Raw genomic sequence first — 14,678 nt, 5'->3', positions numbered from 1 at the left:
CAACTTGAGACCCTGCCCTCTTGTCTTACTGATATCTGCCTAGGAGCAGAGCCCGACCCCCCCCTGGCTCCAACCTCCTTTCAGGGAGTTGTAGAGAGTGATGAGAGTGATGTTCTCCAGACTGAACACCCCCAGCCCCCTCAGCCCTTCCTCACAGGACTTGTGCTGGATCCCTTCACACCTTCATTCCCTTCTCCGGACCCGGTCCAGGACCTCCATCTCCTTCCTGAACCGAGGACCCCACAGTGAGCTTACAAACCACCCTTGGGCTTTCCCTACCCCGGACCCTTCCCAAGCGCCGCCTCCTCCCGACACCAAGCGCCGCTTTTTCCCCTCACAGGACCCCAAACAACCACGGGTGGAGTTGGGGGGGGTCAGAGCGGTGTCCGGGAGGAGCGGGGTGTGTGCGGGAGGGGCAGAGTGGGTGTGGGAGGAGCGGGATGGGTGCGGGAGGAGCGGGATAGGTGTGGGAGGAGAGGAGTGGGTGCGGGAGGAGAGGGATAGGTGTGGGAGGAGCAGAGTGGGTGCGGGAGGAGCAGGGTGGGTATGGGAGGAGTGGGATGGGTGCGGGAGGAGCAGGGTGGGTGAGGGAGGAGTGGGATGGGTGCGGGAGGAGCAGGGTGGGTGCGGGAAGAGCTGGATGGGTGCTGGGGGTGACCCCGACCCTGGAGCCGGCTCCGCCCCTCAGGTTCCCGGCCCCGCCCCCACCGCCCCTCAGGGGAGAAGGGGGCGGAGCCGCGCGCCGAGTCCCCGGATGGAAGCGGCGCGGCGCGAGGTGGCGTGACCCCTCCCTGCCCGGAAGTACCGGAGCGGCAGCGGGAGCGGGGCGGTACGGGAGCCGTGAGGGGCCGATCCCGGTGGCAGCGGTGTCGGGGCGCTGTGCAGAGATGCGGCTCCGCCACCGCCCGGCTTCGCCGTTTCCGCCTGCCGCCGGGCACCGGTGACCGCCACACCTTCCTTCCCTCGGCCCGGCAGTATGAGACCCACCGCGTCGCCCAGCCAGCGCCGCGCTCCGGTACGTACCGCCGCGGGGCTGTCGGTGTGTGTGTGAGGGGAGGAAAGGGAAGGCCTTGGCTGCGCTGCTCCCAACCACCGGGGATCCCCGGGACCCTTCTGCCCGAGGCCTGCGGGCCCGTCCCTTGGGGAGGCGGCGGGCGCGGTGCTGGCGGGAGGGCCGGGCCTGGCCAGAACCTCGGTTCTGGTGCTGGGAACCGGGCTTGGAGCGGCATCCCGGAGAGAGGAGTGTGGCTGGGGGTGTTCCCACCTTATGGAATCCATACCTTGGGCAGGAAGGGCTCTGCTATGGGCCGGTGCAGGCCCTGGGATGAGCCCTGCCCAACAGCTTCCCCTCCAGGGCTGCCCCGGGGACAGCTTGGTGGGAAGAAAAATAATAATAAAAATAAAAATATCTTGGAAGAGGAAAAAAAAAACAGGCGGAAAAAAACACAGCGGGGGCTTCGGGGCTCCTTTCTTTAGGTTGTTGTGGGCAAACTTCGGGGGAGGCTGTAGCAGCAGGTGAGCTGAGTCCCGGAGCTCCTTCTTGGTGTTGGGTTCATCCCTGCTGCCTGCACCATTTTAATCCCTCGGAGTTGCCCAATGGTGGTTTTATTCACCTGGTGATGTCAGCTGCTGAAATTCCCCTGGAGCCCGGGGAAATCAGCGTCGTGTTCAGGAGGTTTGGGAGCAGAAATAGTGGGGGAGGGCTGGGGAAAAAATTTGGGGAAGAATGGGGAAAATAAACCAAAGAAAACAGCGTGAGCACTGTGGGTGAATTAAGTATATTTCTTAAGTGCAATGCACTAAAACCAGCACTTCGTTTTAGAATGTAGCTTTGCTTTATGAAGATATTCTCAACTTTGACTGTAAAGTGGTGTTAAGAGTTACAAAAATAGGATTTGAACAAAAAGGATTGTTTCTAAGCTCCTGCCAGGAAGAGCAGTGTATGAGAGTCAAGCTGGGTCATTCCTTATTCTTATCAGTTCTGCAGAATGCATTATTTTGATAGATATCCCATATGGTTGAAGGAATTTGTGCCATGGTGGTGCTGAAGCTGAGCCATTTGTATGACTGCCAAGTTTAACTGTTCAAAAAAAAAAAAAAAAAAAGTCCTGTTCCTTTTTCTGCTTTTAGTAAAGACTTTGATTTCTGGAAATAAAAATCCCTTCCTGGAGGGACACTTAGCAGTCACTGTCACTTCTGAAAGGTTTTAACCTGTCTTCTCTATCTGGGCCTTCCAGGATGTGTGACTAGAACAAACAAAAATGTTTGTGAAGGATTTCCAGTGTGTCTGCTGCACAGTATTTCCCTCCCCTCCCTCTTAAGTAGATGTTTGCTCAGGAAAAGGAAAATAATTTTTAAACAATGTGCCCTCTGTATATATAAAGCTGCAAACAGGGCAGGCTTGGGTACATCACCAGAAACTACTACTAAATCTCTTCTGGAAACCTGAGATTTTAAATATCCAGAAATATCCTTGGTATTACATTGCCTTGAAACATCTTTCTGCCAAGCTTTCAACTTCAGTAGTTTGCAGTCTGCTTTTAAACTGTCAGTGAAAATAAAGAATTATATCCTGAACTTGGATAGGTGTTGTGAGCTACTTGTTGCTATTAAAAACTTGTGAATGCCATAGACAAATATAAAATGGAAAATCTTCCAAGTTTTTTTCTGGCCTAATTGCTGAATTCAGCTGTCAGTGCATACTGCTTGCAGCTCTTGGAGCTTCAGTTGAAATCATTTATTATTAAACTACTTTTTTTTCCTCTCCTTTTTTGCTACGAGTTTGGAGAAAGAATGAAACCAGTTGTAGTTAACAGCATAACTCAAAGTGGAAAAGAAATAGCTGAGGACAGCAATAGGTAGTGGGGTTAAGGCTTGCTCATAGATCTCACTGACTTTTTATTCATTCTGCCTTGGTTTTCTGTCTGCATTTGTTGTTTCCCCACTCTTTCATACACAGTTTCTTTGCATCTCTACCTCATCTGTTCACACTTTTCTCATGCCATTGTAGAAATGGTCAGAGTTAGATGTTGCCCTGTTGAATTTGTTTCCAGGTTTTGGGGTATTCTCAGAAGCAGGTTTCTGTGTATCTTGCATTACAAAACTACCCCATCCTGTTGGTTTTGTTTGATTGTTTTTTTGTTTTCCTGATCACAAGAAGTAGATATTTGTGGTATTTTTTTTTTGTGGCAGATTCCTATGCTCCTTCTAGGCATTTCTGTGTCTTTGTAGAAAGCTGTCTACATCATGCTGCCCCTTCTGCTTCCTCTGTATTTAGCAAAACATAATTAAGAGTAAGGAAATCTACATGAGATTGTTCTCAGCAGTAACCTGATACTTGTAATCATAAAATCCTGTGATACTCAAAATACTGTGCCCTGGCTCAAAACATTAACACTTTAAGAAGTATCAGTGTTGTTCCCTTCCCACTTTTTCCTTTCTTTTTTTTGGGTCTTTCTTCCCTACTTCTGTGAAACCACTTTGCCTTCTCCAGTGACATTTAGTGCTTCCTCAGCCATGTCCATCCCAGCTAATGTGCCACACAGTCAGCTCATGTAAGGGGCAGCAATCCAAGGCTCTGATGCTGGATTATTTTGTGTGAACTGCAGTTTCAGAAATTGCCCCGGTGCAGCTGGAGGGACACCCAGCTCTCCCCTGGCTCTGCAGAGGTCAGCAACCTGAAGAGGAAGGCAGAACATCTGAGTAAGCCAGAGAGGCTCTGTGTTTTCTCTCAACGCTGTGCATTTTTAGGACAAAACAGAAGCCTCTGGTTATCCAGTTCTTCCTCCATCACCTTAAGAGATGTCCTCTCTAGGAGGTTTTCATACTTTGCCTCTTGACTCCTTTTCCTCTCTGTAAAACGCATGCATATTCTCAAGAGGCTTCTTCCTCACTCTGATTTCTTGAGAAACTTTCCCATTCATGTGCTTATGGCACTTGGTTTCTGTTTCTCCTTGTGCCACCCATATCAAAAGGATTCCTCTTAGAACTGTCCCTTCAAATAGCAGTAGGTAATGGGTTTCTTCAGGGTGTCCTCATGCTAAAGGGAGAATTGTTGCAGCTCTGTGAGGGGTGAAGGTGTTTCCATTGCAGGAATTTCCAGGCTGTAGTAGTTGTTACTGAGTGAGGATAACCACTTGCCCATGTCCAGCGAGTTTCTGAAGTAGTCTGGATAATATGTTACAAAGTGTGTAATGTTTTGCATAAATGCTTCATTTTTTGGTATCGTTTTAGCTTTTCAGCTTGCCTGGTGAGGCAGAGTTTTGGCAGGAGTTCCTCTTCAGTACTGGAGTGACCTTAAGATCCCCTCAACTCTCCGATTCCATTTACTTCAATTTGATAGCTTTCCAACGTGATTTTTGGTAACTTAGTTAATGCTTTGTCAGCTAAAAAAGGCTTTTTGATGTTCTTTACAAAGAATTACTTTGCAAGCATGCATATGTCTGTCGATGTCGTTGTGGTCAGTGTTTGCATGTGGCATTTAGGAAATGGAGTGGAAAGTGAGATGCACTTTCAGCTGATTCAGAGCCTCGTTGGCATGGAATAATCTCACATGCACAAGTTTTCTGAATTAGATTATTTATCCTTGATGCTGCCTTGGATCTCCTGGAAGCCATTTAGCGTTTGATTTCTGTGAAAAATATTCCACTTGCCACTTTTTATTAGTTACTTGTCTTTTTTCTTTCTGTGGAAATCATAAAAAATAGGTGACATCATATGTAAATGCTATATTCAGAATTTGACAGTTGTTTTTTAATTTATAATAAAATAGTTACTTTTCCATGGTGTTTGTTCAGAGAGTAAAGATGGACTAAATGCTTTCAAAGTTGACTTCATGTAAAGTTGAATGCTTGGTGAAGGGGGAGAAGAATTTCTGTGTGGAGTTCTCGCTTCTATAAAAGAGGTTGTTCTATGTATTATTATTTTTTTATTTTTTAAGCATTAAAAATGTCTAAAGTGCTCTCTCTTGATTCCATTGCTAAATAGTGGGATTGAAGCTGGTGGGTTTTGTGAGCGCATGCAGGATGGTAATTTCCTACAAATGCGTCTGCAGATTAAATAATAATAAAAAGAAGTCTCAAACCCCTCAACTTTAGATTTCAGCTTAGCTGATAATCATAATATGAAGCTCTAGTTTGATTGTACTCTTGCTGTGGGATCTCTTTAGAATAGAGAGCTGCTCAGCCTTTAATTAGTGGCACTTTATCAGCTGAGTGGTGAAGTCTGTGCCACTTCCATCCACCTTTGTTCGCCTGACATTTGCTCCTTGCACTGTATTGTGACTCGACTCCTTAAGTAGTTCAAAGGTGAATGATCACTGGATGTGTAATTTAACCGGCTGCTTTATAGAAAGAAAAAGCAATTATATACCAGGAGAATGCAACAGAGTAGCTCTTGGCGTAGGCAGTGCTGCTGCTCCTGGAGTCAATGTCTCCAGCGGTTGGGAAACTTCCAAAGTTCATGGGGTGGGAACCTTTTATTGTTGTTCCTGCCTCTGTTGTGCAGTGTTGAGGATCACTGGGTGAACCTTGGGAGCCAAGCTTTCTCTCAGCCTCCTTCCTGCTTCTTCCTTTAATGTTCATCCCCTCCCAGGAGCTCACTTACCAGTCGGTCAAGTCACTTGCAAAAGCAGTTCATAAACAGGGTCATGAATGGAGATGAAGGGACTGAGGGAGAGTGACTTGGACTTGATTTCTTTCAAATGGCTTGTTTTCTTATGTGTTAAATGGTTGGGAAATTAATTAGACTTGGATGTCTCCAAAAGGTTTGGAGTTAGTTGCATCACCTGTTGCTTCCTGAACAACTGAAATTTCCTGTAGGTGCAGAACTCATTCTGGCCTGAGGAGTAAGTACCTGGTATAACTTTCCCCTTTGGTGCCACACTTTCTAGCTCTCTGTTCCATGTTGTCTTTTTCTTTGGAAAACTACTTTTCCCAAAAGTTGTAATTTTCCTGGCTTGCTTCCTATTCAGTTTCTAGCTGATGGGTCTGTTTTCTCCATCAGCATGGCCTGTAGCTGTGAGGTACAGCCATTTTCTGTACACAGAATTTCACTGAATAATCACTGGTTCAAGTTGAAATTAAAGAAAAATATATAATCTGTTTTTAATGTAGCAATCTAATAATTCAGATTAGTTCAGAAAGTTTTAAAAAATTCTTTAGAGGCAGTAATTGCTCTCTGTCTGCAGCATTTAACAGGATAGGGATTTAAATTCCTTAATTTACACATTACCTCAGCACCAATGCTGCACACTTGAGTGACAGTTTTCTTAAATTTCCAAACAGATGGATTCCTTGTAAACTTAGTTTAATTTCAGAGTTACTTGTTTGTTTGTATAAAAATTTTTGAAGATAAAGTCTGAACTGTTTTCTAATGATTTAGATAACAAATGCTTAGTAGAGCTTTCTCTTCAGGGAAGAAGCAATATGTAATGATAATATTGAACTTTAACTCCTTTTTATGAGCATCCTAGGTACCAGTGGTCACTAATGTTTAGATATCAAACTGAATAACTGTTTTTGTAAGGCAGCACAAAATACAGTAATTTCAACTAGTGGGTTGTGGATTTAATTATTTGCATACATCTGGATTTGTACTTACTTTCAGGTGTTCTTTTCATACATTTGGAAAGTTCTGCTTACTATTTGAGTTCATTTAAAGACTGAACTCAGAGTATTACAGTTCTGGTAAGATTATACTAGAAACCAAGCTGAAACCTTCTGCTTCTTTGGGTGATTTGTACACTGATGCACTCCACTGCTGGGCTGAATGTGAAAGTTGATGTGAGCTTACTCTTAGTAAGTCCTGCATTTGGTAAATGGTTGTTTCAGAGGAACAGGATGGATGAAATCTTGTTCCAGTGTTCTTTTGATCTCCCTGCAGAATATGCCAAGGCAGATTTTACTTGTTGTTTATGTATACTTCTTAAGATTAAAAATGGCTTCAAGAGAATGTTTCTTTTTCAGTGGGTGATATAGTTTGAGAAACTGAAACCTCTTGTGCTGAATAAGCTTGCATTTGTTCCAAGCTTTGCAAAATACAATGGGCAGGTGGTTGAACTGAGGGGGAAAAAAACCACAGCAGTGAAACCATCTGGAAGACTTGAATTAATACTATTATATCCCATGAGAGGTTTTTGATTAGGGGAGTTCCTGCCTTGCTTATGGCAAAAATTATCCATAATGTTCTCCTGAAGTGTTGTTTATCCTCTTGAAATAAGGAAAGTGTGCTGAAAAATTGTGTGCAGTAAACTTTGTCTGCAGAGTTAGATGCTCTGATTAGTGATAGTAGTAGGATTATCAAGCAAAATCAGCCTTTATTTTGTAGTGAATATTGTCTTCCAGGCCAGGCATCATTTTTAATAATTTAAATGGCAATTGTGTTTGAAAATGTATTGTCCTCTCCAACAACCTGAGGCTCTGCTCACTGAGTGGTAAGAGGAAAAAATAGATGGTAGTAGTGTGTTATATCTGGGTTACTGATGAGTAATAGTATCCAAGCTTTCCCAGGGATTTTCAGAGTCACTTGTAAAGATGGGCTCATTGCTTGGTGTTAGCCAAATTCTGAATTTCCTGATATTTAATAACTTTTTTGATGTGTTTTCTTTCTGGGTTGTTGTTTGTGGTTGGTTGGTTGGGTGTGGAGTTGGTTTGGGGTTTTTTTGGTGGTGTTTGTTTTGGGTTTTTCTGGGGTTTTTTGTTTGTTGGTTTCGTTTGGTTTTGGGGTTTTTTTGGCTCGTTTTTTTGTTTGTTTGTTTTGTTTTGTTTTTTGTGAAAGCACTTTTCTGTCACTGCCCAGCAGGCATGGTTCTGTGCTGTGTTAACCAGGTGGCCTCCTCAGGATGATGTCCTCTGAATGAACAGAAGCAAAAAGCAACCAGACTGGCATTGGCTTTTGTTCTGCTGTGTTTGACAGCACTGAAGAGGCAATCAAATCTATTTGCTGTAGCCAGTGGAGGACTTTGCAAGCCCAGCTGTGCTGAGACATGGGCAAAGGAGGGATGTTTGGGTTTATTGAGCATAGATGTCAGTGGGCAGTGGTTTATCAGGGAATAATTGCTGGTGGAACATGGAAAGGGTTGATGAAGTATGGAATACAAAGTTTGATAGAGCTTTGGTAACCCTGTTGAGTTTGTCAAACAGAAATCTGCTTAAGCCTGCCTGGATTAGCCAGACCACCCTGAAAGCCCAACACCAGCCTCTTTGCATTGTGTTTGCCTTGCTGTCAAACTTCAGTAAAACAATCAACCTGTAGGAGTAAAACTGATGGCTTGAGGGAAATCGTGCTGAGGAGGAGGGGGGGAAAAAGTGAACAAACCCCCTGTTCAACAAGGTGTTAGGTTTAGTTTTGAATATAGTCAGAAGCCTCAATTTAACCCTCTGAGTTTGCAGAGGTTTTGTCAAGTGAGCAGATGACGTTAACCTTTTGGAGAAAGACCTTTTGCAGGGTCTCTTGCTTTATGTGGAGTGAACTGCACCATCCTCCTGCTCCTTGTTCCTCTCACCCTGGGTTAGCAGGCTGAGGCTGCAGATCAGAGCAGGGAGTTCTGCAGTCTCAGCTGCTGGAGAAGCAGTGGGGCTTGGGGTTGCAGAGCAAGAAGTGGTTATTGCTGAGCAGTCTTCCTGTGAGGCATCAAATGGTTCAGTGGAATTTGAAAGCTATAGAATTTTTCTAATGCTTAAACTAGTTTTAAAGAAGTGAGGAAAAAATGTGAGGATTGCTTTTGGTCTCAGGACTTGTCATTTCTAATCTATAGTTGTAGAACTTAGAGCTGCTGAGTTTGCTCATCTTTTCTGTGTAGAGAGAGTAAAGATACTGAAATTTTCTTCTGTCTTGAGCAAGTTGGACTCCACCGTAAGTGAGAAAAGTTATTGGAAACTGCAAAGGTTTGGATTACTTCTATTGTGGAAAAATGGATCTTAAGCAGATTATTTTGTAATTATTCTTACATCCAAAAGTATAAGTCAACTAATATCTGGATGTTTTTGAAACAGCAGGTTAGGAGAAATTGCATACTTGTTTTTGAAATTCAAAAACCAGTCCCTATTGGACTGAAGTTGGGAGCTGCATATGGTGAGCCTGTTAGGTTCATAGAATCATAGAATAGGCTGGGTTGGAAGGGACCTCAGAGATCATCGAGTCCAACCCTTGAAACCCTTCCTTCCAACTTGAGATAGTCTATAACTTTTAGGATTTTCTTTTTACCTCTGAGGGTCTGAACTTGTTCAGCTGCAGTCCAAAGCTGAGATGCCAAGTTTTCCTTGCCTTGATGGCTTTTCTTAGGTCTTTGTATAACTCTGCTTAGTCAGGATGAAGCAGGAATCTCTAAAACAAGTGTGTGGAGCTCTACCTCTGGAGCTATTTGTCTTTTCCTGGGATGATGTCTCACCATTGTGGGTGACATTTAATACCCAGTCCATTGAAATTAGTTGAATTTCAAGATTCTTTGGGTGAAGTACGGAATGCAGCTTGATCCCCTGGTAGAACTCAGTTATTTCTTGGCTTCTAAGTATCTGTTATTTTTTTGCACTAAGGTGATAATGTTTTTTTGACTGTCTGGCAAGAGGTATAGAACAGACCTAATCCTCTCAATATTTCCGTGAAGGTGTCACAAATTTGTCCACTGTTTGCTATGATAGGTAACAAGGTGAAAAATAATCAGAAACCCTTCCTGATAACATCTCTGGCTGCTGAAAGAAGCTGTGGACTTTCCAGGTGATAAGAGTCTGCAGAGGTGAAAGCACTGGCCTCTAGAGAGGGTAGTTCAGTGCTTTTCACAAATCTTACAAGTTTAGAAAGAAAGGAGCAACCAAAATGACTGTGAATCTGCTGGGGAAAGATTTTTCTTTCTTTTATTTCTTCTTTTTTTATTTGTTACAATTAAACTTTCCTTTGTCTAATATAGGTATTTCTGTTGTATGTGCAAAAGCTAAAGATTAGTATTTTCAGTTTGGTGAACACTTGTATTATTTAGAAAAAAAAAAGTATTTAGGAAAAAGATGTCTTCATTTAATATACTTTCATGTGCCAGTGATTTGTTTGACTAAGAGCAATGGAGTGAAACTGAGGAGGCTTTGGCTGTATACCAGGAAAAAACCTCAATAGCAATAGATTATTTGAATAGAATAGTTTCCCAGAAGGAATTGTGGTGAAAATACCCATCTTTTGGGTCCCATAAAACTAGCCTGGGCAATGAAACTGAAATATGTTGTAAGAAATAATCTTGTATTTCTGCTCCAGGGGAATGCATGGATGACTCCTGTAGGAAATGGTCCAGGTTATCTAGTAAGGAGTGCAGTGGATTTCTGTATTCCAGAACAATAATGCAAAGCTAATGCAGAGGGGGTTTTATTAATAAGCTTGTGTAGTGTAAATAGACAGTCACAGTGCAAGCTCTGCTGGACACGAGGTTTTCCCTCAGCTGAGGTAAAGTTTATTTTTCAAAGACTTAAAATAAGAGAAAATTCAGAGGAAAACCTGAAAAAGACATTTGTTTGCCTTTACAGTTTTTACAGCTGATAGCATAATCCTTGCTAATTCTGAGCTGCTGATTTAAGTGTTATCAGGTGTAGCTACACCACTGTCCTGAAAAGCTGAGCCTTTCACACCTTTTGCCTTGCTGGAACCACCCTGGGGATCTGCTTTTAATTTCTGGACTCTTAGTTGCAGCTATTTTAAGATGTCTCTGACCCCAGCTGCCTTCCTTGTCTCTGCTGGAGTTTTCTGTCCCTGGAGCAGGGGTGACCAGGGATGTAGACATAGTTTCTCAGCTGTCATGGTCCAGTCCAGAGTAGTATTTTTTTTCTTACTGAGTGGAGGAGAAGGGTATGAATTGGCTGTGTGGCTGCTGAAGTGTGCATGTTTATCCTGGCTGGGCAGCAGCTTCCAGCAGAACTGAGGGATGGCAAGGGTGAGATCCCAAGCATCAAGAATGTAGGAGCAGCCAGAGCTTATGATTTAAGCCCCAGCACTGATTTAAGTTTGTGTGTACTTGGTTCCAGAGCAAACATATGCTCAAATAAGCATTTTTTAATACTGTGTTCAGGAAAAAAACCCGAAACTCACTGGTTTAGCTGTTACAGACCTCTCAGTTCTTCAGTGTCATTGGGTTTTTCCCATGCATAACCAACTGCTCTTCCCTTCTGCTTGCCCTGGAAAGGAAACATTTTGTGTGATAGAAGTACTACAAATAATATACAAGGTACTGTATCCTTAACTTGCAGGTTTCCTAACTTAGTGGGGTGGATAAATATAACTGCAGTTGCATCAGTGTTAGTAATATTGTTTGCTCAAATGTTGCAGTGATAGGTTGGGATCAAATTCAATAAATACTTAACACTCTTTAAATTTTCTGGGTGTATTTTGAGCCTGTTTTCAGAGAAGCAAATGATGATGCTAAACAAATTGGAAAACTGCCTAAGCTTAATAAATCCTCTCAAATGTCTTTTATTGTGTTGTATCTCATCCAGCAGAAAATGTAGTTTAATAGTTAGACATATAGGAAACGTGCAGCAATTCTTAATTCTTTTAAAAAGGTAATTATGAAGATATGCAAATCTTCCTAATTAAGAAATATCCCATCTTTTACAAAGTTCAGATTTTCTTTATTTACTAGCATACATTTTATGAATTTTTGTAAGCATGATCAGTTTACAAGATAAACTCTTAACCACAAAAAAAAAAAAGGTAGATTTCACTCTTCAACTGGATATTTTTTTTAAGTCTCTGAGATTTGGTGAAAAAGATAATGTCTTTTCTGGAACTTGAGCAGTGTTCAGTCCACAGGAGTTTCTGCTTATGCATCAGCATGACCCAGGTGCTGGGTGCCTGTTGCACAACTCCTTCTGTGACTTAAGAGAAAAGGAGAAAAGTCTTCCTTGGCCTTCATAGATGCTACCTGGCACTGTGGGAGTCAACTGGAACATGGGTTTAGATGGGATTTGCAAAATTAACTTCATCTTGGGTCTTAAAATGTCTTTGAACTCAATGATTTTGATCTTGTTTGTTTGCTTCCTCCATCTTTAGCTTCATAAATGTATTTTCTCTCACCCAAGAATTGATAAGATGGTGAACCTTAAAGCAATTAGGTATTTTCCCAAGAATTTGCCTCCTCTTGTAGTTTAAAAAACCAAAACTGATTCCTGGAGTAACAAATACTGATTGATAGTAATGTATGTAGTGCTTATATAATACTAGTGCAATACTTGGGTAATGCATTGTTCACTGAGCATTTAATGAAAAGAAATTAAATCTGTCTCTAGCTGGAGCATGTTTATTTTGAATGGGTTTTTGGAAGATGATTTTATTGAATGGAAGGCTTAATTCACTTCAGATTTTTTAAAAAATGAGTGTTGGCTGTACAACTGGACAAACTGTGTGTGGTTACTGAATTATGAATATACTAGGAATAAAAAGTTGGAGGAACAGGGTGTTATTTGCAAGTTAACCTCCAGAAGGTGATCTTTTATTTTAGCCAGTGACGAAATACCAGTATTTCCAAAAGAAACAAAAAAGTTAATTCATAACAGCTTTGCATTTCTTCGAATATTCAGGAAAAACTCTTACCATTCAAATGGAATATGTGAGATATGCTGGGGGGGGGAGTTGTTGGTATGGTCATTTCTTAGGCTTTCTTTAGAGCCTGTGAGACAGTCTTGGGCACTCAGTAAATGAGTCTTTTACATGAGCTGTTAAATGCCTGAAGTAGTTTGTTGACTGGAGCTGTTTGATGCTTCAGGCAGGACAAGCTCCATAGCCTCCTTTGGGGCACCCTGGACTTTGGGCCATGGTGGTTTGGAAGCAAACCATGCCATGGATGTTAAGTGTAGGGTTGTGACACAGTTTCTGGACAGGGCTGGAGAATAAGACCACACAGTGCCAGACTGGCTCATGTTCAGCTGTATCATGTGATGAGATGTTGGAAGTCCTATGATGGGCCAAAATATGGCCAACACTGGAGGGAAAGGCATTGATCCTGGAGTTTCAAGGACTGGAAAGAAGAGAGAGCAGAGAGAAGAGGTCAGGAGGAGCTGAGCATCTCTTTCACAACTCCCTTCTTGCTTTTGAGGGAACAGGACAAGGTCACTGATTTGCTTGGTGAACTGATCTGTTGGGTTAGGTTCTAGCAGGCTGGGTTTGACTTCTGGAGTGTGTTTTGATAACCTGCAGAAGGCAGTTTATCTATCCAGTCCTGCCAGTGCTTTGTTGACTGTAGTACCTCTCAGAAAAACAAAGATAAGATTGCTATGGTCACTGGTTAACATGCACACCTGCCTGGATGCATCTGTTACACTGATACTGCTCTGAAAGAACTTTTATGGTATAATTATTAGACTGAACTTCCACTCTTAGACTTGAGAGCTACCAAAAAATCACATTAACCCTTAAGGTAATTCTTCAAGTAGGTTTATGGAGTGTTTTTTGGAGTAGAAAAGTCCTCTTTGTGTGTCTGTATACATGATGGTACCTTCTTAATGAGCTGGTAATTTTTTTCAGTGAAAAAGCTGTTGAGATGATTCCAACAGATGTAAAATGTCTGGCTCCAAGAGACTGGGAATGTGTTCTTGTCTGACCCTAAGAGGTTGAAAAGTAACTATTTAGAATAATAGACAATTTAGAATTGTCTATTTAGAATAATGTTGACAAATATTCAGTTTCTGGGAAGGTAAGCAAGATAGCATTGTACTGGTATATGAAGTAGCTTTGAATCTTAAGACCTTTTGAAATGAAATAGCTGGTAAAGCTGTTGATGAAATTTAGTGTAAATATGTTTCATGGAGGATAGCCCATGTTTTCTTCATGCTCTGTGTGGAGATAATTAGAGATTATTAGAGATGATCAGCTTCAGATGGCTTAAACTTTAACACATTTTTTGAATAAGAAAGTACATTGGTTTATTCCTAAATAGAATGTGCTTTGAGAAATTACTTTTTTTCATGCTATCTCTACTTGCTCTCTGCTTTGTAAGTAGTACTCAGCTCTGTGAAGATCCTGATTTGACAGACTGGTCCATTTGGCAGTGATCAACAGGTGAAACCAACACCTGCTTTAACAGACCAGTGGAATTTATAAGCCCTTCATGTTTGGTGGCTGGGTATACAGGTTCAGTAAAATACCTTTGAGCTTTTCTTTCCTCTTTTGACATAAGACAGTGAGAGCAAACTCTCAGTCATCACCACCTCCTGCACCACATTCACTATGAGCTTATCACTTCATTTAAAAAACCCAAACACCAAAAATCCTTCACACACTTGAAAAATGCATTTCAAAATTTCCATTTTGGAAGGCAGGAACATCATCTGCCCTCATCCAAAACTTGTTTTCATGTTCCTTGTCATGGCCAGAGAGTTCTGCCTGGCAAACTGGCCACTCTAACTGGTTTGTTAAGCCATGTCCAGACAGGCACAGCATTGCCTGAAGAAAAACTCTTGGAGTTATTACCTGATAATTCCCTGTCACCTGGGATGCTTTGTTCCTGATAGGCTGCAGAGGAATAAATGCAGGTTCTAGCATGAAAATTGTCCCTCTAAGTTGTTTCATCCTGCAGATAACAAGCCTCTCTTCCTGCACTCCATTGATTTAATTCTGTGACTGGTTTTGTGAACTGCAGCTCCATCTGTTCCCAGCCATTTCATCTAATAAGCTGTGATGAGGGTTTGGTGCCTGGAAAACCTTTTTGT

The 14,678-nt window shown here is 42.2% G+C and overlaps 1 protein-coding gene across 1 annotated transcript in view; it reads left to right on the top strand.

The window, feature by feature from the left end:
* The first annotated feature begins 750 nt into the window (after nt 1–750).
* SPOPL (speckle type BTB/POZ protein like) overlaps nt 751–14,678 on the top strand; it is a 35,796-nt gene continuing 21,868 nt past the window's right edge. The window contains exon 1 of the mRNA XM_008494357.2: nt 751–1,015. The gene's annotated coding sequence lies outside the window, so the exon portion shown is untranslated. The remainder of the gene's footprint in view (nt 1,016–14,678) is intronic.

The sequence above is a fragment of the Calypte anna genome, chromosome 7 (genome assembly GCF_003957555.1).
Source record: "Calypte anna isolate BGI_N300 chromosome 7, bCalAnn1_v1.p, whole genome shotgun sequence".
Taxonomy (NCBI): Eukaryota; Metazoa; Chordata; class Aves; order Apodiformes; family Trochilidae; genus Calypte; species Calypte anna.
The sequence above is the reverse complement of the archived record's forward strand: the minus strand, read 5'-3'. Positions and strand labels throughout refer to the sequence as shown.